Source organism: Sapajus apella, unplaced genomic scaffold, assembly GCF_009761245.1.
Source record: "Sapajus apella isolate SASKATOON/1434 unplaced genomic scaffold, GSC_monkey_1.0 scaffold32, whole genome shotgun sequence".
Taxonomy (NCBI): Eukaryota; Metazoa; Chordata; class Mammalia; order Primates; family Cebidae; genus Sapajus; species Sapajus apella.
The window spans coordinates 24,722,094-24,736,105 of record NW_022436972.1 but is presented as its reverse complement, the minus strand read 5'-3'; the positions used below and the strand labels follow the sequence as shown (position 1 = coordinate 24,736,105).

The 14,012-nt window shown below is 35.9% G+C and overlaps 1 protein-coding gene across 2 annotated transcripts in view; it reads right to left on the bottom strand.

Annotated features, from left to right (window-relative positions):
* Positions 1-14,012, bottom strand: part of ELF1 (E74 like ETS transcription factor 1) — a 110,051-nt gene that overhangs the window by 75,429 nt on the left and 20,610 nt on the right. Inside the window, exon 1 of one of the 2 annotated variants that reach the window (XM_032294805.1) lies at positions 10,214-10,557. The exons of the other annotated variant lie outside the window; for it this stretch is intronic. The gene's annotated coding sequence lies outside the window, so the exon portion shown is untranslated. Of the gene's footprint in view, positions 1-10,213; positions 10,558-14,012 lie in introns of those variants that run through there. 2 annotated transcript variants of the gene reach the window in all.

Genomic DNA, 14,012 nt, shown 5'->3' with positions numbered 1-14,012 from the left:
GGAAGGAAGGAAGGAAGGAAGGAAGGAAGGAAGGAAGGAAGGAAGAAATCTGTGTGGCATAGTGATATGCACCTGTAATTCTACATGGGAGGCTCAGGCAGAGGATTGCTTGAGCCCAGGAGTTTGAGGCTACAGTGAGCTATGACTCTACCATTGTACTCCAGCCTAGGCGAGAGAGCTACACCCCTATCTTTAAAAAAAAAAAAAAAAAAAGCATACATATAGGTGTGGGGTGTATGTGTGTGTGGTGTGTGCTACATGTGATCTACTAAGGCAAGGTACACTTTCCTTGCCTTAGTAGATCACATGCAGCACACTGAAAACCACTAGTTTATAATTTTCTCTAATAGTTATATACATTATAATAAATTTTTAAATGGAAGTGAATTAGTGCAATATATGCATATAATGTATGAAGTTTTTATATTTTGTTCATTGTTATATCCCAACATCAAGAATAATATGTAACAGAAAATAACTGTTGAATGAATCAATAATAATACAGATCAAAAGATATACAATAAAAATTTAAGAGACACCTGAACTACATGACTTTAAATGAACCCTCAGACAAGGAAATATTAAGACTTCTATTTCCATTTGTTCTTTGCCCATGCCACTGCTTATACATACACTGTGGGAAATACTTCAGGAAAGAGAGCCAAGGGATGATGAAAGTAAAAACCTGGGTTCAGATCTATGTTTTCACTTTTTATAGCAATTCCCACATTTACATTGTTAAATTTTGAAAGCTTTACCTGAAGAGTTTATATCTAGTTTATAACACCAACAAAAATCACTAAAGATGCAGGATTGCTATTATTACAGTAAGAATTCTAAGGAAGCTACATGAAACACTGGTCAGGAAGCAACATGAAACTTGAATATACCAATAAATCTCGTTAGATACAACAATTTATTAGCTACTTAAAAGTTCATGGGTGTTAATACTGTATTAATTATTTTATGAATCTTTTCATATCGAAATGTGTTTTTGAAAAATATTTGAATGTGGGATAATTCTAAAGATGAAACCTAACTAAATTACTTCTGGGGTAACTAGATCTCCAATTTGTTCAATTTGTTAATGGATCTCAACTGGAAATTACCATTTATCCATCCAGAAGTATGCCTAAATCTTCTTAGTTACTTGGGACAGACACACAGTTTTGTAACACTTACATCTCTAATCCCCTTCACTGAAATAGGCAGTTAATTTTTTTTTTTAAGATGGGGTTTCACCATGATGGTCAGGCTGGTCTTGAACTCCCGACCTCAGGTGATCCACCCGCCTTGGCCTCCAAAGTGCTTGGATTACAGGCATGAGCCACCATGCCCAGCCTTTTTTTTTTTTTTTTTTTGATACAGGCTCTTGCTTTGTCATCCAGGCTGGAGTGTAGTGGCACAAACATGGCTCACTAAAGCCTTGACCTCCTTGACTCAAGCGATCCTCCCCCTCAGCTCCCCAAGTAGTTGGGACTACAGTCATGCACCACCATGCCGGGCTTAGTTTTGTATTTTTAGTAGAGACGGGGATTTCACCATATTTTGCAGACTGTTCTCAAAACTCCTGGGCTCAATTGATCCACCTGCCTTGGCCTTCCAAAGTGCTGGGATTACAGGCTTGAGCCACCATGCTTGGCCCCATTTTTAACTGATGCAGAGTTTTTGTTTTTTGAGATAGGAGGGTCTCACTATGTTGCCCAGATCTCAAACTCCTGGGCTCATGTATTCTTTCCACCTCAAGTTCCCAAGTAGCTGGGACGACGGGTGCATGTCAGTACCCCTGGTTCAGATGCAAAGTTTATTTACAGCTTTTTTTAAAAGTCAACTTTTACTACCAAAGTAAACATTATTTCTCAAGATACCTATAAATGTGGGGCAAAAATAAACTATAGCTTACAGATAAATAATGTGTTACGAGGCTGGGCGTGGTAGCTCAGGCCTGTAACCCCAGCACTTTGGGAGGCTGAGGTCAGGCCCAGCACTTTGGGCAGATCACTTGAGGTCAGGAGTTCAAGACCGGCCTGGCCAACAAGACAAAACCATCTCTACTAAAAATGTACAAAAATAAATTAGCTGGGGGCAGTGGTGGGCACCTATAATCCCAGCTACTCAGGAGGCTGAGGCAGGAGAATTGCTTGAACCTGGGAGCCGGAGGTTGCAGTGAGCTGAGATTGTGCCACTGCTCTCAGCCTGGGTGACAGGGCAAGACTCCATCTCAAAATAAAAAAAAATTATGAAACAGTTCCACCAAAGAGGAAAAAGAGAATACATTTGTCTATCTACCACCTAGCTTTACATTAACATTTTGCCATACTGTAGTTTATGGTTTTTTTTTTAAATAAAAAAAGGTTATCTACAGTTAAAGCCTCCAATATCCCTCTCCAGTTTCATTTTATCCCTTGCTTGACTGTTCTAAGTTTGCTTTTCTTTTCTTCTTTTTTTTTTTTTTTTTTTTTTAAAGAGACATTCTTGTTCTGTCACCCAGGCTGAAGCACAGCTGTACAATCATATTTCACTGCAGCCTTAACTCCTGGGCTCAAGCAATCCTCCTGCCTCAGCTTATCGAGTAGCTGGAACTACAGGAGTGTGACACACCACGCCTTGCAAATTTTTAAAAAGTTTTTTTTTTTCTACTTGTAGAGACAAGGTCTTGCTATGTTGCCCAGGCTGGTCTCAAATTTCTGGCCTCAAGTGATCCTCCCACTTAGGCTTTCCAAAGTGCTCAAATTATAGGCATAAGCTACAGTGCCCACTCCTCAACTATTCTAAAATTGATTTCTTCCCTGTTACATATTTTTACAACTTTACTAAATATGTACCAATATGGTAGGATTGCTTTTATATGCATAATTGGGAACATGTATTTATTCTATTAAAATTTATTTTTTATTGAAATTTATGTTTGAAATAACTGAACTCTAGTTAATAACTGACAAGCAACTGAACTGCTTTAGGGGTCAAATATATTGATGTCTACAGCTTACTCTGAAATGCATCAACTGCCCATCTGTTTAGGGTACTGGAGGATTTTATACCCCAGGGGAATACACCATAGAAAGATTATGAATGGGTAAAAAGTCATCACTGGCCGGTAACTGTTCCTAGGAAAGACAATGAGGAACTCTAAATTACATTAAACTATCCATCCTCTCCATATTCACTGCAAGGCCTTCGCATCCCTCTATGTGAAGATACTGCCGTAGAGAACTTCTAAATTTATGTTCCAGGGAACAATGTACAAATGTTCCCAAGCTGAAAATAATCTAATGCCATCAACGAGAGAGAATAAATACATTATGGTATAGACAAACAACGGAATACCATATTGCAATGAAAAGTAAGATAAACCATGGAGCTGAATGAAAGAAGCAAAGTCACTACAGAATATACGGTGTGATTCATGTGTTTAAAGTTCAAAGAGGTAAAACTATAAAGAAAATATTATCACAAAAGTCAGGATAGTAGTTATTTTTTAAAGGAAACAAATATGAATAGGAGTGGGGGCTTTCTAGGGTAATAGACATACTCTATATTTCTTAACCTGGTTGTTTCTCAAGATACTTATAAATGTGGGGTAACACAGTTTAAATAAAATTATAAAATGTTTATCCATGTTGTAACACTTTATAATTTTATTTAAGCTCTATATGTTTTATATATTCTCCTACATGCACATTTCATTTTTAAAGAAAAAAGAATGAATTGCCCCATTACAATACTAAACTTCCATTTAGTATTTTGATATAAAAAAAGATGTACATAAATTATTAACAGACACTTTTCAAAAGAAGACATATATGAGGCCAAGAAAAATATGAAAAAATGCTCATAATCACTGGTCATTAGACAAATGCAAATCAAAACCACATTGAGATACCATCCCATGCCAGTTAGAATGGCGATCTAGACACAACAGATGCTGGAGAGGATGTGGAGAAATAGGAACACTCTTACACAATTGGTGGGAGTGTAAATTAGTTCAACCATTGTGGAAGACAGTGTGGCAATGTCTCAAGGATCTAGAAATAGAAATTCCATTTGACCCAGCAATCCCATTACTGGGTATATATCCAAAGAACTATAAACCATTCTACTATAAAGACACATGCACACGTATGTTCATTGCAGCCCTGTGTACAATAGCAAAGACCTGGAACCAACCCAAATGCCCATCAATGATAGACTGGACAAAAAAACAATGTGACACATACACACCATGGAATACTACGCAGCCATAAAAAATTATGGGTTTGTGTCCTTTGTAGGGACTTGGATGAATCTGGAAACCATCATTCTCAGCTGACACAAGAACAGAAAACCAAACACTGCATGTTCTCACTCACAGGTGGGTGTTGAACAATAAGAACACATGGACTCAGGGAAAGGAGCATCACACACTGGGGGCAGTTGTGGGGGGCTGGGGGAGGACAGTGGGGGTGGGGAGGGATAAAATGGGGAGAAATGCCAGATACAGTCAAAGGGGGAATAGAGGCAGCAAACCACCTGGTTATGTATGCACCTATGCAACAACCCTGCATGACCTGCACATGTACCCCAGAACCTAAAGTAAAATTTAAAAAAATAAAAATAAAAATAAGATGTACATAAATTATTAAATCAATACATTTTATTATAAAATTTATAGTTTTACTATTTATAGGATGTTTTCTAAACCCAGAAACTAATTTTCTTCAATTATATTTAGATTTTTTAAATTGTACCATATAACAGCAAACACAACGATCACTATATGACAGGGCATCTATTAATATTGCAGCGTGTAAAGTCATACTGGTGCCTGCTACTTTGAAAAGCTTCCAATATATAGAGTAGAACACAGGACAAGGACAAATCACATGAAAACACAAACTTAAAAAATAAAAGCAACTCCTCTAAGTGGTTTCCTTTGGGCAGAAGGACTGAGAGTGAGAAGAGGTAGAGGAGGGAGGCTGCTTTTCCTTATAGACCTATCAATTAAATTTTGAATGGTGTGCATATGCCACTTTGATAACTTTTTAATATAAAAATTGTTAAACCAATCTTCATACAAACTATAAAAGGCAAGAGGGCTCTGACTATAAGGATATTAATACCTGAAGTGAAGGAATCAAAACGTTTCTGCATAGAAAACATACATCCAAAGCTCAGCTGCATAATTTCTCGCTTTCTGACAACAAAGCAAATTGCACACAATGAGTTATTTTTCTCATATAATAACGCAGGGTGCTAAGAACCATGACCAGAAAAGACATTTGTAGTACTGCTCAACAGCCATTTTTATCATAGTATACAGCTCATTTGACAAGACACAAAATACTCTTTTGTAGGTTCTCCATACTAATGGAAGAAAGATGGTTCAGATAGTTGAAAACTGTCCTAATAATTGGAGTTGACTCAATAATGTTACTAATTTAATTTCAACCATTTATATGAAGCAGCTCCTAAGTAAAGGAGCAAAATATTCTGGCTAATTTTTTTTTTTTGGAGATGGAGTCTTGCTCTTGTTGCCCAGGTTGGAGTGCAGTGGCGAGATCTCAGCTAACTGCGACGCAATCCCCACCTCCCGGGTTCAAGCAATTCTCCTGCCTCAGTCTCCTGAGTAGCTGGGATTATAGGCATGCACCACCAAGCCTGGCTAATTTTTGTATTTTTTTAAATAGAGACAGAATTTCTCCATGTTGGTTAGGCTGGTCTGGAACTCCTGATCTCACATTATCAGCCCACCTTGGCCTCTCAGAGTGCTGGGGTTACAGGTGTGAGCCACCGTGCCTGGCCTATTCCAGCTAATTGACAGAAGCAGTGATTATCTTCAAACAGTTCAACTGAGGGGACCTTTTCTTCCCATTTATACAAGTCAGTGAATACCTAACAATGTGCCATTAGATGAGATGTAGTATTAGGCAAAACCTACAAATATGCAATCAATGATGCAGTTAAATATCTGAAGAAGCTTTAAAAATCATATCCAAGCATTATATAGTTAAAAAAAGTTATGTCCTCCCTGACTTAAACAAGTACATACTATCACACTGGTCTTTAAGTCCCTGCCCCCCGCCAACAAAAAAAAAGAAAAGAAAAATATTACAAATAATAGTGTATGTCTCAAGAGAGAAGAGCTTTCAAAAGACTGTAAATGCCATCCTAAATCGGTAAGGGGATGCTTTTCCTAGAGCCCCAGGAATAAGGGGATGAAGAGGGAAACCAAGAAGCAACAAATGGAACCAAAACAACATTGAAAGAGTTCACTAAGAAATAAAAATATGTTAATTACATTAAAAAACAAAAATTACTTTATTATGGTCAATACGGCAGTAGGTTGGGGAGTGGATCAGAGAAAAAGAAAGCGGGCCAGCCCTATAGTTGAACAACACATAGCACAAAAAAAAATGGACTAGAGAAAGGGATAACTGGGATGGGAAAGGAGCCTAAATAGGTTCTAATACTGAGAACAAAGTACCCTAGTTGCTTTCCTTCCCTACTAGAGGCTATGGGCTTCAAAAGAGCATTGATGCCTAAAACTTCCAAATATTTAAATGCAAAATAGCGAATTCCTCTTCATAGCCTTAAACCTGTAAACTCTCTTTCTGAAAGTGTGGTGTCTAAGCACCTGCTTTATAATCATCTAGGGTACATAGTAAAAAAGTGCTGATTGTTTAAGCAAACCCTAGACCTAATGAATCAGAATTTCTGAGTTAAAACTGGATGATTCTTTGTTAAACCAAAGACTGACAATTACAGCTTTAAAGGTAATACTATATCACATAGATGCTATTTTTTTCTTTGAATGGCTACAACATGCAGACACCAGATTAAGCTGAGAGCCACACACTTTTCAAAGATGTGTGATCTTCGGCTGGGTGCAGTGGCTCATGCCTGTAATCCCAACACTTTGGGAGGCTGAAGTGGGTGGATCATGAGGTCAGGAGTTCAAGACCAGTATGACCAACATGAAGAAACCCCATGTTGGTTTGTAATTTTGTAAAAATACAAAATTAGCCAGGCATGGTGGCGCATGCCTGTAATCCCAGCTACTTGGGAGGCTAAGGCAGGAGAATTGCTAGAACCTGGGAGGCAGAGATTGCAGTGAGCTGAGATCATGCCATTGCACTCCAGCATGGGCAACAAGGGTAAAACTCCATCTAAAAAAAAAAAAAAAAAAAAAGATGTGCATCTTTAACTTCAGAAATAAGGCTAACTGAATTTGTCATATAAGATGGCTAAAAAGAATAGCCAAAAGTTTAATACAGCAAATAATACCTGTCTACTTGTATGTGCTTGGTACTTTGTCAAAGGTTGAAAAAGACAGAAAAACAGAACAAAACCTCTCTTCTCTCAAACAGTTTATATTCTTATTCTTATTGATGAAGACACTCTTCTTAACATAGATAAATGCTATTCAACCTTCAACATTCATCATTCCTTCAAGATAAACTCTCCTGAATATTTTAAGTTTCTGTAATCTTTTATCTCTAGGCAATCTGAACCTTAATTTACCTAGTCAGTGATTGGTTCTATTTTTTACTTACTTCGCTTATTAACAAGCCCTGTTTTCCCAAGAAGTAGTTAAGTTTATGAGGATAAAGCCCATGTTTCTAGCCTTTATTGCTTTTTGTTGCTTAGGACAATGATGGCCACACTGTGGAGGATTTCATATTGAACTAAGTTAGGGCACTCAGAAATTTTGGAGATTCAGCAGTTATGCATAAAGTAATTTTAAAAATCCAAATATCAGACCTAGAAAATTTCCAACCATGCCAGTAAAACACACCAAAAAGTTAACAGACAAAAGATTTTGTATATACCAACAATTCTCTTCTCTGAAAGGAGGAGGAAAATATATGACAAAGACAAATGAGATTATTACCTTCTAATAAGGTCAAATTTAAGGTAAGTATAATGTTGAAGCTTAGATACCTCTGGATTTTGTAAATTCACATGCAAAGTTTTACATACACATCCTTTAGTACAACAAGGTATCACATTAAACAATATTTGCCCTCCTAAAATAATGAGGTAAAACTAAAGCAGAAATAAAACTGTCTTTGAATCTAGAAGCTCAAATTAAATTCCCAACTCCATCTAAAGCCATCTTAAATAAGCAAAGTCGTGAACAAAAAAATTCTAACCATGAAAAACAAAAAGTTGTAGAAATAAAATGAATGCCTCAACTTTCTGATGAAAAAGAAAACTAACTACATTTTCAAAATCATTTGGTTGCAACTTATCACCAAGATTATCACCAAACATCTTAATTGAGGTTTTATTTACTCTTAAGGAAATACAGAGCATTTCAAACAAAGCATCACTTGTGGACTGGCACAAGCAGTTCCAGACTGGGAAGCCTGTTCATGTAGGTACTGCGTGACCCAGAGAAAATCACAGGACCTCTGTGGGCCACTGTTTCTTCACCTATAAAAGTGAGGTAGTTGGGCAACCTTCAGTCTATAAATCGGTAATTCTAATTTTAATTCTGATGACTCAGTTCAAACTTACATTCAATCTATGGAAGGAAAAAAGTGGGGAGGCAATTACTTAACAAGTTTTTCTGGTCTTTTCTTGCTTCTCTCCTTTTTTTTTCCCCTTTTCCCTTCTCCTTGAAGCCGCACTTCAGTCTTTACCAAATAAGAAAATGTATAAACAATATCTATTTTATTTAAACTGCACCAGCTTCTTATTTTTAAGAAACCAAATTCCCCTACTTCTCTTTATTAAGTAAGATCTTAATTATGCCGCTTATTTGTGTGCCTCTTGATTTTTCTCCTACGGATCACCACCTTTAAAAATTAAAAAAAAAAAAAAAATAGAAAAGTCTTCATTAGATTTTTCACACAGACCAGACTAGAAGTAAATACAGCCTTTGCTTACTCAAAGGCTGACTAAACCAGCAATATGCAAACAAAGATGATAGCAAATGGCTCAGCTGAATTGGTAAAATGTCCGCTGTGCCTTTCTTGTAAGACCGCAAAATTGAGATCTGTTAATATCAACAATCCTTAGAAAAGAGTAAGAAATAATAACTGATTGCCTTTCTATCTTCCCTTTAATATGACAGGCCTTCAAGTAATTAGAAAGTGGATAGCAAATTCTCAAAGAACTAGCTAAGTATTATTTTGATCAGTAAGAAATGATTTGGCAAGTTTTATATCCAAAAACCTTATTTTTTGGAATAATTGCATATTCTAATTTTATCTTCATCAGTATGTTTCAGAAGTAAAATACTACTGCACTCAGCTTTACAGAAAGCCTAGAACTTTAAGGCACACCAGGATGTATACTTGCCAGCCACAATCTCATAACTATAATGACAAGTACTTCAGGTAAAGACTGAGCAATCTTTTCATTTACAGAAGGTTTTTAATTCAAAGCAAGCACATTTTAAGAACAGTAATACAGAAGGAAGGCCAATACTCATCACTTTTTCTTTTTACACAAAATTGACATAACTATATTTCCTTACAAGACAGCTTTACTTCTAAGGTTGTTACTCAGAACAAGTTTCCAGTGTGAATTATAATGAATCATTCTAGTCTTTCTTCCTCTCTATTTAATATGCACTTTTACTTGTTATCTAAATAATCTAATATTCACTTTTACGTATTATCTAAATAACCATTCATTTTACTTAAACCTCTGTTTGGTTTCCAAAATGAAATGATTAATATAATTTCATTAACTTTAAAAAACAGAGAGAGGAAAAAAAAAACAACAGAATAGCCAATGAGCAACACCTATGACTGAGTTGTCCCAAAACTTCACCCTTAGCTAAAATGCCAAAACAGAGCCACTGCCCCCAGATTTTTAACATCCATATCACACAGGAATAATACGGTTTACTTACTGTAACTTCAACTACCCCCAAAAATACAATTAGATTTTTTAAATTAAAATTTGACCTTAGTTTGCTATGTGGTATTAAAAAAACAAAACAAAACAAAAAATACCTCTTTTATTGTTAAATTACACAGAAAAGAAAAAATCAAACAAGACATACAAAATGCTTTAACAAGAAGATCTAAAACTTTCCAGAATTTTGGTGCTTTGTTTCCCCCTAGTAATTAAGTTCAATCAGGCATGTGACTGACTGCACACATTTTATCAGAGAGTTAAATAACACATTCAGCCATGTTCTTTCACAGGTAAGAACGACCCTCTGTTTATCAGCTGAAGAAACAGCCAGAAGCAAACATACAAAATCATAACAAGTTACCTTCAAGTATTCTTTCTCTGTAGATATCGCCTTTTGGGCTTGAGAATAAAAAGCAATCCGACAAGTTTTAGTTGTTAAAATGGCTCCTGTAGATTGGGGAAGTGGTGTCTGTGCTTCAGCTTATGAGTCATACATGAAACCAAGTGTTTCTAAGGGAGGCACGCCCATGTTGCTGTGGACCCAATTATTCTGCTAGGTCAAACATGCAAATCTGTAGGTAAAAACGGTATAGGAAAGCGGGGAAGAAGACTGAAGGAGCAAGATCTACCTTGACTACACCATTACTAAGCTCATATTAATTGTCATAATTTAAAACTAACAATAAAATAGAGAAAGAATCTACAAGGGAGCAAAATTAAAAACTATATATTGTTTTAAAATATAAAAATCTCAATTTTTAAAAGTTATTTTACTATATCAAATAAAACTGTGAAAGGAAAAAAGTCTGAGAGGGGATGGAAGGGAGATGGCAAACTCCGTGGTTCTTAATGTAACAATGGACTAGTGAGTGTAATCTGGCTACTCATTAACGCTTATGTGAAAGAGATATATTGCTATGTAATCTGGAAAGGCTCAGCAAACTACAAAGCCAGATGCAGATCTATAAGTTCATTAAACAGATAAAATCCACTAGAAAATTCAAAGTTCAGTGGAAAAGTAAGTGTGAATTAAACTGGTTTACAGAATTTTTAAAAACCCACACCCTAATGTTAGAAAGGAATTTAAAGTCCAACAAAGAAATGATTTTAAATAAACTGCCAGCTTGATAAAACCCTTTTAAAAAATTATCAGTACGGTCATAGTTCATAACTCTATTACTTCCAAATGAGAGCCACAGTTTGATTTACCTTTCAAGCAAAATTTTCCATGTGTATTTCAAGCCTCTCTTGTGCCAAGCAACCTGCTACAGCTCCACTGCACTTGCACAAGGCCAACCTAAGGGGCCAACAACTGTGTCCAGTGAAGCTCTGCCTTCCAAGTCACCATACATCAGACAAAGTACCTAAGCCACTGAAATATTACTATATACTACTATACCTACTTTATCCTGCTCTCTAGATGAATACTTACTAATTTATTCTTTTTTTTTTTTTTTTTTTTTTGAAAGCATAAAAATAATTTATACCAAAGTCACAACAGGCTTTGAAATGCTGTTAATTTGGGCAAATGACAAGTTTTTAACTTTTTGTTGCTTTTCTTTTTTTTTTTTTTTTTTTTTTTTTCCCCATTTATTTTATTGCATTTTAGGTTTTGGGGTACATGTGAAGAACATGCAAAATTGTTGCATAGGAACACACGTGGCAGTGTGATTTGCTGCCTTCCTCCCCATCACCTACTAAGAGCTTAAATTAATCAAAATGGTTTGAAAGCACTAAGTACTTCCAAAGCGCTTGAAACAGTGAATATGACTCAATACATAGCCTTCATCCTAGTATCTTACAAAAAGTACACAGGATTTAGCAAGGTTTTCTCCCTTTAGTTAATTAGTTGGGTGTTTATTCTGGCTTACCAGAGGCATGGATGAGAGCACAAGCTGTCACTGACTTAGGAACTTTACAAACTACTGCAAAACAGCAATGATTGTGAAATGACTTTTTGCCCATTAAGTGTCTATTTATTCCTTACACTGAACATTGTTTGGTTTATCTTTTCACTGAAAAATAATCTCCATGGTTTTACAAATTGCTAATTAAAAATTTGTTAAAAAGAAATACAGACTATGTTTTCTCCTGTCAGATGTCATATTTAGCTTACTTTAGCTCATTTACAAAAAATGACTATTCCAAGCCCATGCACCAAGAAACAAGGTCCTCTGAGCAGTCATGGGAGATTCACTTGTTCACTGGAAAGTTCCCCCCAAGTAATTTTCCATATCTGAAATTTATTTTAGATAATACTAATGTAAACCTAACAATTTATCTTCTTTTGGCTAATTAGAAATAAAACTTATAACAGGTAAAAGAGGTCAATAGTATTACAAAAGGTGAAAGAGCTGATAATGACATGACAAAAAAAAATCACCTTATAAAACTAAAAATAAATATAACTTTAAAAGTACTCAGATCTGAAGCCATTATGTAAGGTCATTAAGTTGCAATATATTCCCTAAGTATATCACCATACACTAAGTGTCTCCAAGTCAGCATTAGCATAAGACAGGCCTTCAAAAGACAAAGTGAGTAACATTAAATGTATGAGATGTTTTATGAAGAACAGATACCTAAAAGGATAAGCTTCTGCTATTCAGAAAATCCATTTATATAAAGCACCTCATTACTTAATAATGGCAAATATTCCAAACATAATTTAAACGAAGTACTCTGGTCATCAGTAATGTTAAAAGACTTAAAGGGGAAATAATTACACCTCTTCAAAAGCAACAAATATCTTAGCTGTTCCTAAAGAGGTGACTCCAGAGTTGCCATTACAATATATTATCCCTTTGCCCAGGGGTGTCTCCATCAGCATTATTCTATCACCTACAGGAACTGGATCCTTTTCCATTCACAGCCCTCAGAAGTCAATCTCTGCATATGAGAGTATCAAAAGCAAAAAAAAAAAAAAAACAGGCAAGCAGTTTGGCACAGGTTCTAGTCAATCTACTTGGGTTCAAATCCCAGCTCTGCCACCTATTAGCCTCGTAATCTTGGGCAGTTACTTAACAACCCTGCATTGTAATTTATTTATCTATAATTTAGCCTAATAGAATCTACCACACAGATTATGAGGATTAAAATAAGTCCACATACTGCTATCCAGGCTACAAAAAGCACTTTCACAACTCAAAAATAGGAAAACAACCAGTTTTCTAAATGGTCAAATCTGAATAGACACTTCACAAAAGAAGTAATAAAGATGGCAAAAAAAGTACATGAAAAGATCTCAACATCAATATTCAGTAGGGAAATACAAATTAATGTGACAATAATATAGTGAAACAAACAAACAAAAAACACCAATAATACCAAGTGTTGATGAGGACACAGAGCAACTACAACTCTCATACATTGCTGGTGGGAATGTAAAAGTTTAGCCACTTTAGAAGATAGTTTAGCAGTTTCTATAAACATACACTTATCACATGATCCAGTAATCCCGTTCCCAGGCATTTACCCAAGAGCAATGAAGATACACGGCTATTTTAAAACTTCTATGTAAATACATATAGTAGTTTTATTCATTCACCAAACATTGAAAACCCAAGTAATGTCCATCAATGGGTGCACGGATAAATACATATAATGGAATGGTATGGCATATCCATATAATGGAATGCTACTCTGCAACAAAAAAGGTCTGAATTTCTGATATATATGACAACATGGATGAGCCTAAAAGCATTAGGCTGAACAAAATAAGACAGACTCTATGACTTCATATGATTCCATTTATATGACATAATGGAAAAAGCAAAACAAAAGGCACAGAAATCCTATCAGTGCTGAGGGGAGGGGGTTGACTACAAAGGAAGACAAGGAACTGGTTAGGGTGACAGAAACACTCCATATCTTGATTGTGGTACCGGTATATGACTTATATAAGTTGTCAAAATTCATAGAGCTATAAAACTAAATAGGGCAAATTGTACTGTATATAAACCATACTTCAATAAACCTGACTTTGAAAAAAAGAAATCCAGGCCAAGAGCTGTGGCTCATGCCTGTAATCCCAGCACTTTGGGAGGCCGAGGTGGGTGGATCACTGAAGGCCAGGAGTCTGAGACCAAGCTGGCCAACATCGTGAAACACTGTCTCTACTAAAAATACAGAAATTAGCTGGGTGTGGTTGTAGACACATG